The 16,244-nt window shown below is 39.8% G+C and overlaps 1 pseudogene; it reads left to right on the forward strand.

Moving 5' to 3' along the window:
- The first annotated feature begins 12,387 nt into the window (after nucleotides 1-12,387).
- LOC119544612 lies at nucleotides 12,388-14,456 on the forward strand (annotated as a pseudogene).
- Nucleotides 14,457-16,244: the final 1,788 nt, after the last annotated feature.

Consider the following 16,244-nt stretch of genomic DNA (forward strand, 5'->3'; position numbering starts at 1 on the left):
AAACCTAGAGATTATTTACACAAAGTAAAAATTTAACTTTTTGTCAAAGGTTCCTTTCTCTCATGTCTCAGTTTTCAAATCTGAAGCACTTCAGCCTTCAGCCCTTCTCAAAGCCAAACTCTGAATTCAGCAAACAAGAGCTTGCCAAATAAATGTGTATGCTGTCTTAGTATCCAGATTCCAAGGGAAAATCAAAGGTGAGGAACAGGAAATGAAGTGCAAATAGAATTGTAATGTCTCTGTTTTTGGTGTGAAAGAGGAACCAAGTCATTACTGGGGGGTGCAAAGGTTTATGCTAATATAATGACTAGGTAAACTTTATTAAAACTACCTTTCAGATTCCAAAAGAATGTTACTGCATTAAGGTAGCTAGCTCCCTTCATGTTCATCCTGTTGTATTGCTGGTTGCTATGGCAATATTCTCCTAGGTATTTGTAAGGTCACAAAAGGAAGAGCTAACCCTCTTACTCCTGGAATAACTAATGTGGTTCTGTTGCTTCCTTGATGTAAATGGTCTCAAGTGACAGCAAACTGTACACATAGTCAATTACAACTGCTCAAAGGAAATGATTTGTTGTAACAGCCGCTGTTCAACCTCTGTGACATCAATGTTTCTATGGAAACAGTTGCCTATTGCACTGCTTTGAATTGAGTATTGATCAAACTAGGGCCAACACTATTTCAGAGACTTGCTACTTCACTATGTGGCAATTTACGATAGGAACTCATAACATCACTGTATATTTCAAGCCCCAAGGAACCAATTTAGCAGACAGTTACAGTAGAATATTAACAGAGGTCAATAATGGAAGTCTGATTATGGTCCTAGGACAATTATTCAATGCTTTTGTTGTCTGCCCTTTCAACATTCTAGCAGCTATTACAGTATTCAAATAATATATTCACGCCTGAAGAAAGTGCTATGTTCATTCTTCTTCTATTTTAAACTTTATTTTTCATTGTTATGTTATCTATCAATAAAATTATTTGGCTGTATTAACCAAACTGTGACCCCTCAGAAGTAAATAACTATTGATCAAGGAGTAAAGATCTACTGGTGCACACACTGTTTTCCATTATTGATCTTATTGGCCCAGGTGATAAGATGGTTCTTCCAAACAACTAAAGATACAAAAGCAAATAACAGCATAGGTCTAATTTCCATAGAACATAGTTAGGGTTCAATCCCCCATCTCTGTTGAAAATTGGATTCTCCAACCTCAGTTGAAGGGGTGGTGAAAATGAAAAGAATGCCAAGCAGAATCCTTCTATAAGCCCTTCATTCTATATAATATTCATTGTCCATGGGTGTTTTATTCAATCTTCCTTGGAAGCAACATACATAACAGTCTAGCCTAATCCTCTCCTTTTACAGATGAGGAAGCAAGGATCCAAAAAGGTGAAGTGGCTTGTCTTCACAAACTAAAGGTGAAGTGGTGTCTCTTATAAAATAAATGTTTTCCCTATAAATAAATATGTGAAAATGTTATGCTGGAAAAACTTCATGATTTACAAATTTGTCACTCATCTGAATGAAAATGCATGCCAATTATCTCTATTAGATTGACTTGTCAAAAAAAACCTTAGTCAGTCAATTCTATAAAATTATTTTTCTTCCTCTCCCAAATACGAAACAGAATTTAAGGCAGAGTCAACCAGTTCATTGCTGTGACATTGACTACAGCTCAGCCATTTTGTACAGTGAAAATTAATTTTTTGCAGCTGAAGTTATAAAACTTCACTAAGCACTTGAATAAAATGGCTACATGCCAAAGAAATGGAGGTCTCTATGAATGAAATCTGTTTCAATACATGGATAGGAGCACTAACTTTTTATTACCATAATTGAAAAATTATGGCTTGGGGAATGATTCTTGTCAGGTAATAACAAATTCATCCACCTGCTTGAAAGAAGCTCCTCCTAATATAAGGAAAAAAAGATATTCTGCTAGCTTAGCTATTGATTTTTAAAATCTTATCTAGATAGCTTAAAAATAACAGTCAGTTAAAAAATCATTGTGGGTAAAGTCCAAAATAGTACTTAAATCAGTCTGGATCTCACCAGACTGTTTTTTTAAAAATAACTAAGACTTTAAGTTAGTCTTCTTGATGATAAATACTGTCTTTGTTAGGAGGTGAACTTTCCTTGTTCATATAGCAGATATTTATTGAGCACCCACTAAATGCAAAGTACCATTCGGAAAAGTGGGAATACAGAGGTCAACAAGACAAGCAGCTGGTCCTGGTAGAACTGATATTCTAGTAATGGTAGGAGTCATTTGCTGTGTGGAATGGAAAGTTCAAGAAAGAGGTGGTCTCTGATCCCACACTTAGACCTTCTCCCCTGGTTACTTTTACTATGTTTTACAACCAGTGTTGCTTATTTATATATTCATATTCTGCTTTGTTGCTATAAGGATTTAAAGCACCTTACAAAAATACGGAAGGCAACAAATTGTGGCAGATCCAAACTAAAAATAGGAAACATTGACTAAAGCCAAAAATGAATGCAGTAAGTAAGAGGTATGCCAGAAGATCCAATATACCCACTATAAGTACACCAGTAAACCATAACTTTGGTTCAGAGCTTCCTAGGAGTCACTGCAAAAAGGAAACATGATCTGCTACACAATTCAGTGCCTGGGAGCTTAAAAGAAAGCAACACAAAAAAGAGGTGTGCAGAAGAAGCACAATGGACTCTGGTATTGAGACCAGAAAGAATTCTTCCCAGGTCCTGAGAACAAGACTGTGATAATGTGCTGATCAACATTTCCTTAAAACTCTGCCTGTAAATGCACCAGTGTGTTTCACCAGGCTAGAACTGTAAGGTTTTTCAAATTAAGTCCATGACCACACATTAAAGTACAATTTAATAAACAGAATTCTACAGGAAAACCAACCAATGCCTTTCCTGAAATATTTGCTTTCTCTCAACTATAGATATTGAGGACCCAAATCAAAAATAAAACTACCTCACTAAACCACATATACAACACCTAACTTGGAATAATGCAGACTCCTAACTTACTTTTTAAGATCACAAATTTACACCCACATTAATAGATGAATTGGCTTACTCTCAAATCTATCTCTGTCTGTATTTGTCTGTATCTATCTGTCTATCTATATCTATCTGTATAAATACATATACATGTATGTATATAGACAGAGAGTAAAGAGAGAGAGTTTTTATCTCTATAAATGGGGTAATGTGGAAGGGCTTTTACCAAAATGACAACTCTGATTGTAGACTACAGACCTCAAACTTTTTTGGTTTTGGCCATTCCTAGCTATCCAACTAGGTCATCTGTACTTAAAAACAAACAAACAAACAAAAAAGGTAAAGGGGGAGAAAGAATATGATGAGGTTATTGTGGATCTGGCTAATCCAAAGGTGGTATCAAGTTATTTAAAAACATATTAAATAGGAAGGGGTTAGGACACATTCATGCTATACCCCCATTGGGACCATCAAAAGGCCCTAAACTGAACTCATGTTGCTCAATCCATAGCTAGAATCAGATAAAAAGAAGGGCTCAACAAAATCCCACAACAAACTTCTGTGTTTTCCAACAAATGACCCTGTAGAGTAGTGAAGGTCCTACCAGAGTTAGTAGAGGTACAGCCATTAAAGCCCACTTGCTGCTTGTGTCCAGCATTAGCCTGAGAGGCCAAGCTTGCAAATTTTCAGAAGGTGTTCTAGTTTGCTAATGCTGCTGGAATGCAAAACACCAAAAATGGATTGGCTTCTATAAAAGGGGGTTTATTTGGCTACACAGTTACAGTCTTAAGGCCATAAAATGTCCAAGGTAACACATCAACAATCAGGTACCTTCACTGGAGGATGGCCAATGGCGTCTGGAAAACCTCTGTTAGCTGGGAAGGCACGTGGCTGGCATCTGCTCCAGAGTTCTGTTTTCAAAATGGCTTTCTCCCAGGACGTTCCCCTCTAGGCTTCAGCTCCTTTCCAAACATGTCACTCTCAGTTGCTCTTGGGGCATTTGTCTTCTCTTAGCTTTTCTGGAGCAAAAGTCTGCTTTCAAAAGCCATCTCCAAAGTGTCTCTCTAAATTGCAGTTCCTCTCTCAGCTCCTGTGCATTCTTCAAAGCATTCCTCTTGCTGTAGCAAGTTTGCTCCTTCTGTCTGAGTTTATATAGTGCTCCAGTAAACTAATCAAGGACAATGCTGAATGGGTGGGTCCATACTTCCATGGGAACTATCCAGTTAGAGTCATCACCCACAGTTGGGTGGGGTGCATCTCCATGGAAACACTCAAACAATTACAATCTAATCAACACTGATACATCTGCCCACACAAGATTACTTCAAAGATTATGGTGTTTTGGAAGACATAATACATTCAAACCAGCACAAAAGGGAACCAACTTGCTTATAAATTTAGCTTATAAATTTTTAAGTCTATAGTCAGGAGGAATTCCAGGGTCAAAGCAGCTTAATAGCTACAAAGTTCAAGCTGGTTAAATAGGGAGGAGAGAGTTTTTTAGATGCTAACAGAAACTGGGCTTCACTAACCTCATTCCCCAAACCATATACACCTCAAGTAATTATGTTCCAGAATCTTCTCTCATTGTTGGACCAACCAACCAAACGTAGTCCCACCCTGAGTCCCTCCCCAACCAATGGATATATACCTGAAGTTTTCATAATAATTTTTAAGTTTGATAAGATTTGGAGTGACCTCTTCCAATTTGCTTTCACAGCAAACTAACCTTGTCAAGTTTGCTTCTTCATTTTGTCCAAAAATACACTTTACCAAGACAAGTCTCCCATTTGCCAAAACATAACATGGATGTCAATGAGTTTTAACTGATTCACAATCCATTCATGAATAATGCCAGGGACAGTGGGGTTATGTCCAGAAGATCCACAGAAAACAAAATATCCACTACAGAATCTATAAGCCTTCAGGCCCATTTTACACTTTTTAGCTCCCATTCCAACATGAGGAGACAAAGGCCAAGGGTTAAAATTAGAGTGTTTATCATCTGTAGAGTAACAATGCCTACTCTCTTTTTCTGCTTCCTTATGGTATGGTGCTGGCCAAGACCAAGATTCCTCTAGGAGACAATCAGTATAATCTAACTTTTCAAGAAAAAATATAGAACCAAATAACAAATGTTTTCTTTTAGCTAGCTAGGTAATAAACAAAGTCAAGATGGGCCTGGGCTTCATTCTATATGTCCATATCAGTCAAACAAAAGACTTAAATACAATCCCTTTCCAGAAGATAAGTACCCTCTTTTAGGATGAGTTGTAACTACTCATCTTAAACTATTTCTGTGTATCTAATTAACTCTTAGCAGTACTAAGGTACCATGCTTCATATCAATCATTTTACCTCTTTTAGAACTGTACATTTTTTCACTATTCTGAAATTAACTGCTCTATAGATAAAAGGAAGATGGGTTAAGTGTCTTCACAAGTCATATATGTGAAAACAGAACACACTATTACATAAGAACAAAAAGCCCATTTCAGAGGCCACCATGAAAACTCCTTATGGTCATTGTGTTCAGCCCCTTCTGTTTTGCCTGTATTCCTTCTTTCTCCCAGTGAAGCAAACAGTTTTAGAAAGTTGGTCTTAGGACAACTTGGGCCTCTACACACTCTAATGTGTAAAGAAAGCTTATGCCACTGTATACAATGTCCCAGACTCACCACCAGGAAAAGGATGTGGCTCATAGTGAGCCAGGGCTGGGGTGGTAGAAAAGTAGAGCAGCTAAGTTAGCAGCTACCTTCCAAATGGTCAGACAGTGGTTTGTTAGAATCATGAGGAGTGTTTAAAAATCCTGATGCCCAGGTCACACCCCAGACTTACTAGATCAGATTCTCTAGATATGGACCCATACATTGGTAGTCTTTAAAAGCTCCTCAGGTGATTCCAAAGTGCAGCCAAAATTGAGAATGATAAAGAAATGTGCCCACCTGGAAGTGCACATAATTTCTACTTCTAAATAGAATATGGATATTCTACTTCTAAATAGAATATGGATATTCTTCATTCTTGGGGTTCAACCTTTCTTACTGGGACCAGAGCAAGTGTAAAGAGCATTCCCTTAATAAGGGAAATATAAAGACTTTAAAGGATACAGTAAGTGCCAATTGTGCCAAATATTTTACTAGTCATGGGTATGGCACAGCTTTTTCAAAAGAAGCCATAATCTAATGGGGAAAGTGATATTTCTGAACTTGATTATTGTTGAATTTATAAGACATGGACCCTGGAAACTAGCTGGGACCTCCTTGGCACCAGGCCTGCAATACAAATAGTGCCACCTAATGGATATCATCAAATCTCACAAACTAAAGCATTTCATTAGGCCTGAAGGACTGGATATTTTTAAAGATCAGGTTGCTTAGATACTTCCAGGGAAGATGGCAGAATAGGGCGCTCCAGGACTCAGTCCTTCCACCAGAACAACTATTAAATAGATAAGAACTATCTGAAATAACTCTTTTGAAACCCCAGAGGCTAGAAGGAAACTGTGTAACATCCAGTAAAGAGCTGGAGGAAGAGTGGTAAATTACAATAAAGAACTGTAAATTACACTCACTATGGTGGCTACTGGCACTCATCCCCCACCTTCAAAGCAGGCTGCCGCAGGGTCCAGTCCCTGGCTAGCTTGCTGGTAAGAGAAAAAGACATAAAAATCCTCTTCCCCAAGACAAAAGCCAAGCACAATCATGGCTTTTGGTTGGCAAATTCAGATCAATAGGTCCCAGTTCTGAGGGCAGCTATTGTTTCAACCTACCCTGGACAAAGGCACATTATTTGTTACAACTCTTCCTAGACAGGGGTGGAGGCAGTGGAGATTTAAAGACAGAGCACTTCCTCAGGGCTATTGGGGACAGTAAGCTGAAGGGCTGCATTTGCTGGGCAGGCCAGAAGAGCTCAGCTTTGGGGAGCTATCAGAAAAGATTTTGGTCCTCTTTCTGATCCATCCCCAGGGCACTTTGGAGCCAGTCTGTGCCTCCTTCATGGGTGTTTGGTCCTATGTTGGCTAGGAAAGACCAACTTGGGGAAGTCCTGTCCACTGTGACCTTCCTCTCAGAATTTGCCCTCCAGGCAAAAGAACCTGAGACAACAAAAGGAATGTAAAAACTACAGAGGCAGAAAATCTGGGACAAAGTCCTGCTGGCTTCAAACACCTGAGAGAGGGAAGTCTGTCTCCTGGAAAGCAGAGGGGATAACCAAACTCCTGCAAACACATAAACTTAAAAACAACAAACAAGCAAAAGCCCAGGACCAGACAGTGGCATAGAAAGAAAGAGAAAACCCTGTACACTGCATTTGCCTTGGGCACACCTTCCTGATAGGAGGGCTGACACTCAAGAAAATCTCTGTCTTATCATCAGATACCCCAGGGAGTAAATTCCAAAGTAAACATTTTAAAATATTAAAATGTACAGCATGTGGCAAAAGAGTACAAGACAAACAAAGAAACAGGAAATGATGGCCCATCCAAAGGAAGAGGATAAAGACACAGAAAGCACCAACAAAGAAGACAAGAAAGTGAACATACAGAACACAAAGCCTTTTTAAAAAATGATCTTAAAAACGCTCAAAGAGATGAAGGAAAGAAAGAACCAAAGGATATAAGGGAAAAAATGAGCAATATGAGAAATTAGGTAAACAAATAGAAATTTTAGAAAGGAACCCAACAGACCTACTAGAGTTGAAGACCACAATCACTGAAATGAAAACTGCCCAGGTGGATTTCAAGAGCAGACTGGAGCAGACAAAAGAAAGAATCAGTGAACTTGAAATGAGTCAGGCTGAGGAATACAAAGAAAAAAGAATTATTAAAAGTGAAAATAGCCTAAGACAGCTATAAGACACCATCAAGCCCACCAATATATACATTATAGGAGTCCCAAAGGAGAAGAAAGAGAGAAAGGGGCAGAAGGAATAGTCAAAGAAATTATGACAGAGAACTTCCCAAACTTAGCAAAAGAAGTGAATATGCACATCCAAGAAGCTCAGAGAACACCAAACAGGATAAACAGGAAGAAAAATATACTCCATCATATATTGATTGTGCTAACAAATGCAAAGGACAAGGAGAGAGTTCTGGAAGCTGCAAGAGAAAAGCAACATGTTACATACAACGAAGTCTCAATTAGACTGAGTGCAGATTCCTCATCAGAAACCATGGAGGCAAGAAGTCAGTGGGTTGAAATACTTAAAGGACAGAAGGTAAACAATTGCCAGCCAAGAATTTTATATCTGACAAGACTCTATTTCAAAAATGAGGAAGAGATTAAGACATTCTCAGATAAACAAAAGCTGAGGGAGTTCATCACCACTAGACCTGCCCTACAAGCAATGCTAAAGGGAGTTCTTCAGATTATAAGGAAAGGTCTCTAGACAGTGGTTCAAAGCAGCATAAAGAAATGAAGACCTGTAGTAAACAGAACTATTTGGGGAATTATAAATGCCAGTATTATTGTATTGTATTGTTTGGTATGTAACTCCACTTCTTACTTCCTACACATGCTAAAATGCAAATGCACAAAAAGTAATGATAAACTTAGTTTTTGGATACACAGTGTACAAAGATGTGTGTTCATAAGTACAAAAAAAATGGTGGGGATGGGGGAAAGAGGAAAAGTATATATGCATGCTATTGAAATTAAGTTAGTATCAAGCTAAATATAATAGCTATGTTTTCAGGATGTTAAATTTTAACATAACCACAAGGAAAACAGATGAAAAATATATCCAGATAGAAATGAGAAGGCACTCAACATGTTACAACACAAAAAAGCAAACAAATATAAAAGTAGACTTTAATGGAAGTGAGGGACAAAAAAGGTATAAGACTTACAAAGGCTAAGTAGCAAAATGGCAGAAGAAAGTTCTAGATTATCAGTAGTGATTTTAAATGTAAATGGATTAAACATTCCATTTGAAAGGCAGAAGCTGGCAGAATAGATTTTAAAAAAAAAAAAAGCATGACCCAACTGTATGCTGCCTGCAAGAGATTCACCTTAAAGTCAAAGATACAAGTAGGCTGAGGGTGAAAGGAAGAAAAATATATATACCATATAAATAGGAACAAAAAGAGAGCTGGGTAGCTATATTAATGTTGGATAAAACAGACGTTAAGTCAGAAACAGTTGAGGGACAGAGATGGTCATTATATACTGATAAAGAGGACAATTCAATAGGAAGATGTAACAATTACAAATATATATGCACCTAACAGCAGAGCCCCAAAATAAATGAAGCAAATACTGACAGATTTGAGGGGAGAAATTGATGGTTCTACATTAACAGTAGGAGACTTCAACACACCATTCTCAGTAATGGATAGAACATCTAGTCAGAAGATCAGTAAGGAAGTTCAGGACTTGAATGATATACTAAACCAACTAGACCTAACGGACATATATAGAACATGGCACCCAATGAAAACAGAATACACATTCTTCTCAAGTGTACATGGATCATTCTCCAGGATAGACAATATGGTGGGTCACAAAACAAGTCTCAATAAATTCAAACATATCAAAAGCATACAATGTATATTCTCTGATCACAACAGAATAAAGGTAGAAATCAATAACAGAGGGAGAAATGGAAAATTCACAAATATTCAGAAATTAAACAACATACTCTTAAACAACCAGTCGGTTAAAAAGGAAATCAGAAGTGAAATTAGGAAATAGGTGAATGAAAATGAAAATGAAAATGCAATATACCAAAACTTATGGGATGCAGTGAAGGCAGTGCTGAGAGGGAAATTATAGCTCTAAAGACATTAAAAAAGAAGAAAGACTTCAAATCAGAGATCTAAACTCAAAACTGGAAGAACTAGCAAAAGAAGAGCAAATGAAACCCAAAGAGAGAAGGAGGAAGGAAATAACAAAGATTAGAGTGGAGATAAATGAAATAAAAAACAAAACAAAACAAAAATAATAGAATCAACAAAACCAAGTTAGTTCTTTGAAAGGCTCAATAAAATTGACAAACTTTTAGCACTCTGATGAAGAAAAAAAGAGAGAGGATACATATAACAAAAATCAGAAATGAAAAGGGGGTCATTACTACCAACCCTGTTGAAATAAAAAGGACAATAAGAGGATACTATGAACAACTATATGCCAATAATTTAGATGACCTAGATCAAATGGACAAATTCTAAGAAACACACATACTACCTACACTGACTCAAGAAGAAATAGAAGCTCTCAACCAACCAATTACTAAGAAACTGTAATCAAAACCCTCCCAACAAATACAAGTCCAGGACAAAAGGCTTTATAGGAGAATTCTACCAAACATTCCAAAAGACTTAACTCCAATTCTGCTTAAACTCTTCCAAAAAATTGAAGAGGAAGAAATACTCCCTAACTCATTCCATGAGGCTAACATCATCCTAATAACAAATCTGGACAAAGATAGCACAAGAAAAGAAAACTATAGACCAATATCTCTTTTGAATATAGATGCAAAAACCCTAAACAAAATACTAGCAAACAGAACCCAACAGCATATTAAAAAAATTATACACCATGATCAAATGGAATTTATCCCTGGTATGCAAGGTTGGTTCAACATAGGAAAGTCAATTAATGTAATACACCACATTACTAGGATGAAGGAAAAAAACACATGATCATTTCAGTTAATGCAGAAAAGGCATTTGACAAAATACAGCACTACTTCTTGAAAAACACTTAGAACACTAGGAATAGAAGAGAACTTTCTCAATATGATAAAGGGCATATATGAAAAGCCCACAGCTAACATCCTACTTAATGATGAAAGACTGAAAGCTTTCCCCCTAATATCAGGAACAAGACGAGGATGTCCACTGTTACCATTGCTATTCAACATTGTACTGGAAGTTCTTGCCAGAGCAATTAGGCAATAAAAATAAATACAAGGTGTGCCAGTTTGAAACTGTTATGGACCCCAGAAGAGCCATGATCTTTTAATTCAATCTTCTTGGGTGCAACCTTTTGTTTCCATAGGGATGTGATTCACCCAACTGTGGGTGAGACCTTTGATTAAATTATTTCCATGTAGATGTGACCCTGTTCAATCCAGATGGATTGTAATTAGATTACTGGAGTCCTTTAAGGGAGCTCACAGAAACAAGAAGCTGAGAGAGACATTTTGGAGAGAAGGTAAGATACATAATCCAGTGCTTTCCCTAAGAGAAGTTAAGAGCCAACACAAGCCCAGATGCTTGGAGACATTTGGAGATGGTAAGTTAAGAGATGAAGCCCTGAGTTTGCCCCAGAGAAGCTAAGAGAGGACTCCCAGATGCTTAGAGAGAAACTCCCCAGGAGAACCAAGCAAAGAGAGACAGAAGCCCAAAGGTATTGTGGAGAAAGCCATCTTGAAATGCAACCCAGGAGTAAAGGACAAGCAGGCACCAGCCACGTGCCTCCCCAGCTGACAGAGGTGTTCCAGACACCACTGGCCTTTATTCAGTGAAGGTACCCTCTTGTTGATGCCTTGGTTTGGGCACTTTTATGGCCTTAGAACTGTAAATTTGTATTGTAACTTAATAAACCCCCTTTATAAAAGCCAATCCATTCCTGGTATTTTGTATAATGGCAGCTTTAGCAAACCGGAACACAAGGCATCCAAATTGGAAAGGAAGAAGTAAAACTTTCCCTATTTGGACTTGCTATGATCCTATATACAGAAAATCCTGAAAAATCCATAACAAAGCTCCTAGAGCCAATAATTGAGTTCTGCAAAGTGGTGCTGTACAAGATCAACACCTAAAAGTCAACAGTGTTTCTATACATAAGCAATGAACAATCAGAGAAAAACTTAAGAAAAAAAATTCTATTTGCAAAAGCAACTAAAAGAATCAAATATCTGGAATAAATCTAACCAAGGATGTACACAGAAAACTACAAAACATTCCTAAAAGAAATGAAAGAAGACCTAAATAAATGAAATGACATTCTGTGTTCATGGATTGGAAGACTAAATACTGTTAAGATGTCAGTATTACCCAGAACAATTTATAGATTAAAAGCATTTCCAATCAAAATTCCAACAATTTTCTTTGCAGAAATAGAGAATCCAATCATCAAATTTACATGGAAGGACAGGGTGCCTCAAATAGCTAAAGACACCTTGAAAAAGAAGAATGAAGTCGGAGGACTCACACTTTCCAATTTTAAAACTTAACACAGGGTGGAGGGCGGCCCGCGGGCAGCGAGAAGCTGGGCCGCGCGGCCCTCAGGGCGCCGAGCATGCGAGCCGAGCGCCCCCCGGCCCCGCCACTGCCGCTGCTGCTGCCGGCTCCGCAGCGCCCAGTGTCCAGTTGCCCTGGCCCGGGGCCGCTCCAGCCGAGGGGCCAGCGAGGGAGCAGCCAGCCGGACGGTGGCGGCAGCATGAAAGTGACCGTGTGTTTCCGAAGGACCCGGGTGGTCGTGCCGTGCAGAGACGGCAACATGAACGTTTTCAACCTCATCCAGCAAGCGGTGACATGCTACAGGAAAGCCATCGCCAAAGATCCAAACTACTGGATTCAGGGGCATCGTTTGGAACACGGAGATGGAGGAATTCTGGATCCTGATGACATTCTATGCAATGTAGCAGATGATACAGACAGACTGGTAGCAGTGTTTGATGAGCAAGAGCCACACTACGGAGGTGATGGCACCAGTGCCATCTCCACAGGCACCCAGAGTCCAGAGATATTTGTTAGTGAGCTTGGCACCAACATTTCAGCCTTTCAACTTTACCAAGCAACAAGTGAAACTGAGGTCACACCTTCTGTCCTTCGTGCAAATATGCTTCTTCATGTCCGACGAAGCAGTGACGCAGCTTTAATTGGCATCTCAGCTTCTGTCAGTGATAAATAATTTTTCCTCTGGAGAGCCTTCACGGAAAAGCCCCACACTCTGGTCCACAACAGCTGGCTTCCTCAAGCAACACTCCACTGGCAGCCCCAAAGCCTGAGATCAGAAGAAAGATGAAAACTACAGAACCCTCCCACGGAGGCCAATTTCAGAGGGACAGTGCTCGCTCATCCCTGAGCGCCAGTCATCCAATGGTGGACAAGTGGCTGGAGAAGCAAGAACAGGATGAGGACGGCACAGAAGAAGACAACAGCCATGTTGAACCAGTTTGACATGCTGACACTGGCTTAGAGAATATACCCAACTTTTCTCTGGAAACCCTGGGGTTATTAGTAAAATGATTGGAGAAAGGTGGTAAAGCTGAACAAGAAAACCTTTTTCATAAGAATGATTGCATTGTCAGGAGTAATGATGGTGACCTTCAAAACAGAAGATTTGAACAAGCACAACACATGTTTTGTCAAGCCATGCGAACACCCATAATTTGGTTCCACGTGGTTCCGGCAGCAAATAAAGAGCAGTATGAACAACGATCCCAGAGCAAGAAGAACAGTTACTACCCCAGCTGCTTCAGCCCTGACAGCCAGCACCTGGACAGCAGGAGCAACCAGCGCCGGACACCCGGCACTGCAGCGGGCACCCTGGCGGAGCAGCCCGCCGGATCAGCGGACTCCCATCCATGACTATCTCACAGCGCCCACCCCCCCAGAAAGCTACCGTCTGCCCTGGCCCCAGCCCTGAAGAATGTATTTAACACAAACATGAGCAGTGGTTATAACACCAAAAAGACAGGCAAGCGGATTAATATCCAGCTAAAGAAAGGTACAGAAGGTTTGGGATTTAGCATCACTTCCCCAGATGTAACAATAGGTGGTTCAGCTCCAATTTATGTCAAAAACATCCTCCCAAGAAGGGCTGCCATTCAAGATGGCAGGCTTAAGGCAGGGGATAGACTTGGAGAGGTAAATGGAGTAGATTTAGCAAGCAAATCCCAATCCCTGCTGAGAAGCACAAAGATGGAAGGAACCAGCCTTCCACCCGAGGGAACTGAATGCAGAGCCAAGCCAGATGAAGATTCCAAAAGAAACGAAAGCAGATGAGGATATTGTTCTCACACCAGATGGCACCAGGGAATTTCTGATGTTTGAAGTTCCACTTAATGATTCAGGATCAGCTGGTCTTGGTATCGGTGTCAAAGGTCAAAAGAGAACTATGCGGATTTGGGAATCTTTGTTAAGTCCATCATTAACGGAGGAGCAGCCTCTAAAGATGGAAGGCTTCGGGAGAATGATCAACTGACAGCAGTAAATGGAGAGTCCCTGTTGGGCAGGACAAACCAAGATGCCATGGAAACACTAAGAAGGTCTATGTCTACTGAAGGAAACAAACGAGGAATGATCCAGCTTATTGTAGTGAGGTGAATAAGCAAATGCAATGAGCTAAAGTTACCTGGGAGCCCCGTTGGACCTGAGCTGCCCATCGACACAGTGTTTGATGACAGGGAACAAAGAATTTCCCATTCCCTCTACAGTGGGATCGAGGGGCTTGATGACTCACCCATAAGAACTGCTGCACTCAGCAGGATAATGGGAACATAGGACTTGCCATACTGAATCAGACCATTGATCCACCAGATCCTGTAACCTATATCCTGCCTCCAATCCTTGATGCTTCAGAGGAAGGTGAAAACCTAAAACTAAAAACCACACAGACAAAACAACCCTAAAATCCACCTAGTGGCCTTTTGAAATGTTGAATATATGGGTTGAGGATTCCTTCACTTTCGTAATAGACTACTGCCCTGGATTTGTTAGCCAGGGGGGTCAGTAGTCCTCTTTAAGTTTGAGTTATAGTTGATGTGGTTTCTCCTTCTCTCTGCTAGAGATGTAATGAACTTTTAAAGCTCCAGATGCTTCCTCCACAGCAATAACTTGCCTCCCAGTTATGCGCTTTGTGGTGTGCTGTGTGTGCTGTTTCCTTTGGGCTAGGGGTGATAGACCAATTACTATTTGATATGGATCAAAGTGATGTCCAATGACTTGGATATTTTAAGACAATTTTTTATGTACTGTGTTGGAAACTAGGGATCCCTGATAGTGTTGAGAAATTTACATGTTTAATTTGACTCATTTTGCTTTTTGCAAATTTGGGGTTTCCTCAGTCTTTTTCAGTCCCTGTTCCAGTATCATGGACTCTAAGAGACAAATGTTGTTTATGAAGTTAGTTCTCACTTAAAATTAGATATCCTATAAATGTTTTTAACTTGCAACAGAAAATACCAAAACAGGGTAACAATTAATTATAAGGTATTAGAGCATCAAATTACCACTAGCCTAAATGCATAGCAGTTGTATTTATTGATTTCCACAGTATTTGGATGCAGGGCAATTTCTCAGATAGATGTTGTTTGGATAATGGTTGTCTTCTGTACTTTTAGAATGACTCCTGTATAGACAGTGGTGGAGGTGCTGGTATTTACCTCATGGTCTGCTATGATTAACAGAGAACTTTGTATTGAAATTCCCGCTGAATAAGTTAAGAACTGATTACTTTTATGCAAACAGAGAGAATTTTCACATGGAGTATGCCTTACATAGGACTCTACACCAAAAGGAACTCTGAGGCTTTCTAACCCACTTCTATGGGAACACATCCCAGAAGAGAGAAGCTTCTAAAAAACAGATTGAAAAGGGAGGAGATATTAGAATTGGAAGGATATTGTCACCCCAACTTTCCCACTTAACAGATAAAGGAACTAAGGCCCAGATCCCATGATGATTTTGTTTTATTTGTTTTATTTAGTTTGAGGCTATTTCCTATTTCTAAAAATAGCCCTTGAGAGGCGGGGCAAGATGGTGGAGTGGTGAGGAGCAGAGTTTTGTCTCTCCCCTAGAGCAGCTGGCAATTATCCAAGAACTATATGAAACAGTGTTTTCGGGGTCTCCAGTAACCAGTCACACATTGGACACAAGTTTGGAATTGGAGGAAAAGCTGAGATCGCAGCGAACATTGTAAGTTCCCCAGACCAGGGGTCTGGCGCCCCTCCCCACCCAGGCCTCACAGACTGTCTTGCTGCCGGCTCCCTGAAAGGGGGGGAAAAAAAACCCAAAAAACAGCAATCTGCTGAGGGCAAGAAGGGAGGCTCAACCCAGCCTCAACTGCAGAATTAATTAACAAAGTAATTAACTAACTTTGGGAGCTGGGGTGCTAAAGAAGGGCTGGGCTCCAAGAAGTGGGGGCACGTAAAAGCGGGCACCCATTCCCAGACTCTAAAAAAGCCATTTTTTTTTTCCCTTACATTTTGTCCCTTCTGGCTTCTCACTGATCCCTTATCTTTTTACATTTCAATAGCCCCCGGCAGGGGTGGAACTGAAGCGGTTGGAGAG

Source organism: Choloepus didactylus, chromosome 9, assembly GCF_015220235.1.
Source record: "Choloepus didactylus isolate mChoDid1 chromosome 9, mChoDid1.pri, whole genome shotgun sequence".
Lineage (NCBI taxonomy): Eukaryota > Metazoa > Chordata > Mammalia > Pilosa > Megalonychidae > Choloepus > Choloepus didactylus.